The sequence below is a fragment of the Pygocentrus nattereri genome, chromosome 4 (assembly GCF_015220715.1).
Source record: "Pygocentrus nattereri isolate fPygNat1 chromosome 4, fPygNat1.pri, whole genome shotgun sequence".
NCBI lineage: Eukaryota > Metazoa > Chordata > Actinopteri > Characiformes > Serrasalmidae > Pygocentrus > Pygocentrus nattereri.
Genome location: NC_051214.1, coordinates 49,433,540 through 49,440,064, shown reverse-complemented (window position 1 = coordinate 49,440,064; position 6,525 = coordinate 49,433,540).

Sequence of the window (6,525 nt, the reverse complement as noted above, 5' to 3'; positions counted from 1 at the left end):
ACGGTTTCAGATAATTTAGTGTGGTTTTTAGTTTGTAGCTCAGTGGCTGAACTGACACCACAGGGACTTGATGTATTGGTCTAATGTATGTATGCTGGGTAATGTAGTGAGACATAAAAACAATATAAATTCATGAATGAGGCTGCGGTGCTGCAGAGCAGCATGAAGAATAACATTAAACTCTAGATTTAGGCCTAAGTGCTCCTGTACGAATGGCTTATCTGATCATTTAATTAATGTCTAAGTCACACCCAGTCAAGCCTCTTCATTTCTCATTTGGTTCTTGTTTGTTTGCCAACTCAGTCTTGGCAACAGAGGATCTTGTGCCAGCAGCGAGTTTAAACCTGCTGATTTTAGCAGTTAATAAAAGAAACAACTAATGTGACCGGAGTGCTACACCCTATCTCACGGGTTTTACACGGAGAAACGGCAGTGCTGCTATTGTAGTTGGAGACCAACAGAAATCTGCCTTTAAAACAGGTGGGAACCTGTTACTGTTTCACCTGGAACAAACCCTTCAGCAAGTGACACTTTATTTTTCCTTAAGTTTGTAGACACCTGCTGATCCAGGATTTCTTCTGAAATGAAGGGCAATAATAGTGAGGTTGTGCTGCAGTTACAGCCTCTATTCTTCTGGAAAAGCTTTACAGTAGATGTTGGAGCATCGCTGGGAGGATTTGATTAAGCATTGTTGGATGGTCAGTTCTGGATCACCCCAAAGGTACTGGATGGCGCTTCATCACTCCAGAAAATACAGTTCAACTGCTCCACAGCTCTTTGGTCCATGCTCCAAAATGATCCATTCTGCTGTTCAATATTTTATTTTGACCCTCAACTGTAGATCCTTACATTCATTTTAACCAACGTTCAGTTTCAATGTAATAGATTAGAATTAGAATAGAAAGCATCTGTAAATAATTCATGGAGGATGATCAAAATAAAGTGTGAGCAGGGTTTTTCTGTGGAGATTACGAGCATGTATGTGTTGCGAAGTGACAGAGACCCAGACGCTCGCGGATGAGAGGTTAGACGGTTTCATCGTCAACCTGGCAGCCAAGGCAACAGAAAGGGCCAAAACACAAAGGAGTAGTCAAAGTTCAGGCCAAATGTCTAAAAATGAGTCCAACCAGCAAAAGTACCAAAAAGGGAGGGAAAGGCAACAGACGAAGTCAAAACACGAATCAACAAGGTCAAAAACACGGTCAAACGTGATAACAGGGAGAGAACGCTCAGCGGGTTCTGGAGGAACAGTACCTGGCACTGACTGTTGGTAAAACCCAGGCTTCTGTACTCTGTGCTATAATGGTGACATCATACAGGTGACATCAGTTAAAAGTCTGGGGACTGTGAGCGCTGATAGGAGCGCGAGGCTGAGTCCAGAGTCACGGGATCTCCCAGCGCATTCTGGGAGTTGGAGTCCAATCGATGAGGCCAGGAGGAGGCGGTGTGCTGAGATAAGCGACTTTTATCGTGGGCGAATCCAGGGTCGTGGTCAAGACGGTCCAGATTCAAACAGCCAACACGAACACTGGGGCAGGACTGGGAGGGGCCAATCGTGACAACAGCACATGGAATTTTTTTCTAAATCACAGGATCCCACGGAATCTCTGGGAAAATACAAATTCATTTACATAGAACTAAAAGTGGACGGCTTGACCCAGGTTAGCACTAAACATGGAAAAGTTAGGCTATTAATCAAGACTAAATGGGAAGAGCTTGGTCTTTGGTTTGCCTTACATGAGGTCACTGTTTAGCCCTAAATGTAGCAGATAACAGCTACACATGAACAATCTCAAGAGTTAAATAAGTTCTTACAACCGAAAATCCTTAAAATCCTTAAAAATGGGCCTTTATACAATTACGACATTGAGTTATTTGATAAGAAAAGTAAATTAAGAGGCATAATTATAATTTTTGTCCCCGTGTGTAAAGCAGCTCATTCAACAATGTATGCCTTCATTCTTTTTGCTGTGTGGCTCAATAAAAGAGCAGATTAATTATATGTGAGGAAGATATAGGCCATTACTAAATTAGCAGAAGCAATTTGAAAGAAATGTCCCCAAACAACTCCTTTAATCTCATACTGGCTGATGAAGGACAATGACCCGTACCCCGAGTCAGTGGAGACCGAATAACTGAGTCTGTGCATCCGGGAGGATTTTTCTGAATTACAGCGGCCCACTAGGTTTCTAGGCAGTGCTATCAGGCTGTGTGCAGAACAACAGCATCACATTATTCCCGCTGCAGTGCACGACTGAAGAATGGGCATTGTGTTTGTGGGTTGTGGACGCTAAACCTCAACACAGAGGTGGTAGAGATCCAGCTGTTTGAATAGACAAAAAATGTAAAAATCATTTTCTTCCCACATTTCCTGTGTGGGAGTTGTAGCCTTGCCAGCGCTGCACAACAAATTTCAGTTTTATGACATTTTCACAGTTGATTTATGTGATTTTCTGGCATTTGTATTGCATTTGTTGCTGCATTGAATTGAAGCCTCACTCTGAAGAACCCAGTGTACTCTTTGAGGCAAATATCTGTAACTAATCATGGATATTCTTTGGTATTTAACACTGTGGTTGCATTTTATTTTCATGAATTGTCTTTTTTTCAACTACAAATCACTTCTATGCTTAATATGAACCTTAAAACTGTACAATTTTCTGTCAAAATATTCAGACTTTTTACTATACTTTACCCCCCCCCCCACCTAAAGCCCACCTGTAATGTTTGTGTGCTTTTACATCCCAAAAACAGTCATAATTGATTTTAACGTGACAATTTTCCAACCTCTCTTCTCTTTCCAACCTAGCGTTTTCTTTGAGTTCCGCTGATTTTGGGGACATCATAAAAACAATAACTTGCATGGTCTGTTTTTGCAGTTCAGTGTCCACATGTGGACAGTATGGACTGGGGAGTGAACAGTACATTTAGAAACCTAACAATATTTACAGGCATGATATTAGAGATTTATATTATTTTTCCCCACCACTGGTGGTCACTGGCGTAATCAAAAACCAGAAGATGTTTCTGAAGCGGAGCAAAAGCAAAGGGGAACCTCAGGACCTTCTAAGGTCTTCAGAGAAGGCCTAATGATTTCTTTGCCATAAATATACTTCTTAATACTTAGTCCGTTTTAGTACTTAGTCCTTGTAGTTACTGAATTATAAACCTTAGTATATAATAGTTCTGAGATTTGAAGGGGTTACACTCTAAGTGTGGTAGTAATACTTTAATTCCATTACTACATTTTGAATTAAAGCAAAAGATTTCAATTCTTGAAACACCCAACAGAAAACTGTCCAGTCAGGATTATTTTCTCTGTGGTTTCTAGGTAGATACAGCTAAGCGAAGTCTCCTAATGGTTAGGACTTCAGGAGCTGAACTGAAGGATCTACATCTGAGATTAATTCCCAACATAGTTAGGAATCAACCAGTCATGCTTTGATTTACAGTGAGTGTGGAAAACATTAGAGGTTCTGGAGGTTCTAGATACACTCACTGGCCACTTTATTAGGTGTTTGCAGTGTACCCATCTTCAGTTGCTTGTTAACACAAATAGCTGATCAGCCAATCACACGGCCGCAACTCACTGCATTTAGGCATGTAGAGGCGGTCAAGACGACTTGCTGAAGTGCAGACCGAGCATCAGAACGGGGAAGAAAGGGGATTTAAGGGGCTTTGAACGTGGCGTGGTTGTTGGTGCCAGACGGGCTGGTCTGAGTATTTCAGAAACTGCTGATCTGCTGGGATTTTCACACTCAACCATCTCTAGGGTTTACAGAGAACGGTCCGAAAAGAGGAAATATCCAGTGAGCGGTCAGTTGTGTGGACGAAAATGCCTTGTTGATGTGAGAGGTCAGAGGAGAACGGGCAGACTGGTTCCAGATGAGAGAAAGACAACAGGAGCTCAAATAACCAACCAGAATCTCTGAGGAACGTTTCCAACACCTTGTTGAAAGTCTGCCACGAAGAATTAAGGCAGTTCTGAAGGTAAAAGGGGGTCCAACCTTTAACTAGCATGGCGTACCTAATAAAGTGGCCGGTGAGTGTATGTCACCGAGTGTGAATATGAGTCTAAGCAGTGTTGCAGTTAGTTGTTAGGTAAGGAAAACAGCAGCAGCAGCAGCTCTATGCAGAACTCTTTACTGTGAAAGAGTCACTAACACTGATACATATAAGCTCAGATAGGAGAATGTCTGTTACAAACTTCAGATGAAACATGTGGAAAGACTTTTACAAGATTCACGTTTGTGTTTGATCTAGAACCGCCAAAAATGTCCAACTAGCTTTGCCTTTACCCACTACCAGAATCCTTAGGCATTAGCAAAACTTAGCATCATAAAAGTGTTTCCTTGTTTTTCCAATAAGTTTTGACATTAATGGCCCAAAACTGAAAGGCCACCAATAAAAGTCATGGTTCATGACTGGGCTGAAGTCTTCACATTTTGATGGAAGATTATGGAAAAACAAGATTTTTGTCTTTTTTTTTTATTAGCAAAAAAAAAAATGTCCATATCAATTTCAGGTTGACTTACTCAAGCAATGCAGGCAGGTTTGGATGGAATAAGCCTGCAGGTAATGCTACTTAGCTGGACGTGTTAATTAGGCTTCTGAGGTTTTTGATTCATGATGCACAGCAGAGATTTTTAATCACAGTCTCACAGTGCACATTTTTCTGTTTTCCCTGATCAAGCACACTCCATTCCACTCAGCAGGTAATTACAAAGTGCTTGATAATTGAGGCAGGTATGATAAAACATAACCTCCAGTTCTCTGGGATGTTCATCCTGAAACACTGATGACAGGGTTACACCCGGAGAGCAGGAGTAAAACTGTCCCTGTCCGGTGGCTGAGGCTGTCAGAGTTAAGACCAACAAGAAAGAATCCCAACAAGGTCTCACAACTCAAGCCAAGTCTATAAAAGCTTCCAATTAGGACAAGAAGTTGGCTTTTTGGGCCAAGAGTAGACCCCACAAATTTACCCTTGCTTGTTATAGTTCTTGTGAAATAGTTGAACGTTCAGCTCCATGTGTGGGAAGCATTTACAGAGGTTTACCATAATGTTGGTGGTCTTAGCTGTGAAACTCTGCCAGGTCCAGATATTTCAGCAGAACAGAGAAGCAAGGAGGGCGTGGTTCAGCAGGCAGCATTAGCGAATGTGAGTGAGAGAGGTGTGGCCTGACTGCAGAGGGAACCTGTGGAGACGTAATTATATGCTTGAGTAAAATCAGCTTTAATCTACCACTGAGGTGTTTAGCTTATCCTAACACTGGAGTCTCTTACATTTATGTAAAGGGTGTTTGATCATCAAGTATCATGTAAGTTAACCCACTGCACTAAGGTTTAGGCTTTATCACTTTCCTCTAAAAACAAAAAAGCCAAGGTCAGCGGTTATCTTTGTAGACTGAAAGGCTGTTTCTAACTTCATCCACGCATTTTCTAAGCTACTTCTCCCTCAGGGTCGCTTGGGGGGGGGGCCTATCCCAGTGGTCATCGGGCGGAAGGCAGGATACACCCTGGACAGGTCGCCAGTCCATCGCAGGGCAGACAGACAGACAAACACTCACACCCAGGGGCAATTTAGTTTTTACCCCAGAGCCGTACAGGATCTGAACACTTCCAAACCGTCACGATTGGCCCCTCCCAGTCCTGTCCATGTGTTCGTGTTGTGTTTTAGTCTAGTCCACGTGTTCTTTGTTTTGGTTTCCTAGTCCGGCCCCTTGTTTTGTGACTCCTCCCCTGATTGTTCCCACCTGTGTTTCCACCTGTGTCGTGTGATCCGTCGTTAGCCTCTCGTGTATATAAGCCCTGTGTTTGGCTTGGTCTTTGTTGTTTGAACTGTTTGGATGTGGTGTTTTTACGCTCCTGCTGTTTGGTCCGTTTCTCTGTTGTAGATTTCAGTCTGTGTTTATTGCGTCACATCTGACCCAAATTCTCTCCGTGTTGGCTGGTTGACCCTGGACCGTAAGGACTATGACCCTGGATTTGCCCTTAATAAACGTTGCTTATCTCCACATATGCGTCCGCCTCCTCGCTCCCTACCGCCACACACACACACACACACACACACACACACACTGACAGGGACTTTCTATAGAACACTGGGCTCAGTAGAAGTGCCTGAACACGACTACAGCTCTTTACTGGCACTGACTTCGTAGGACTCTGTTCCAGCGTTCCACTCCACCACTGTTCTATTTATTATTCATTTGTTCTCGAGTGTGTGATCTATAATCTATAATCTGTTTTCTTTATGTGCAATAATTCTTAAGATGTGCAATATCATGACTCTATAAGCAATCCAGGAATGTGCAATAACTAACTGTACCCAACTTGTCTATTGTCTGTTTAGAATATAGATTTATAGTCCTTTTTCTTTATATTTAAGATTTTTTATACTTTTTTTCCCTTAAATCTGCACTTTATATATTTTAGCCTTATGTTTATATATTTTAGATTATAGTTAGTCCTTTTGTATGTAGGAAGTGCCATTAGATTGCTGCTCAACAATAAACGCATCTTATC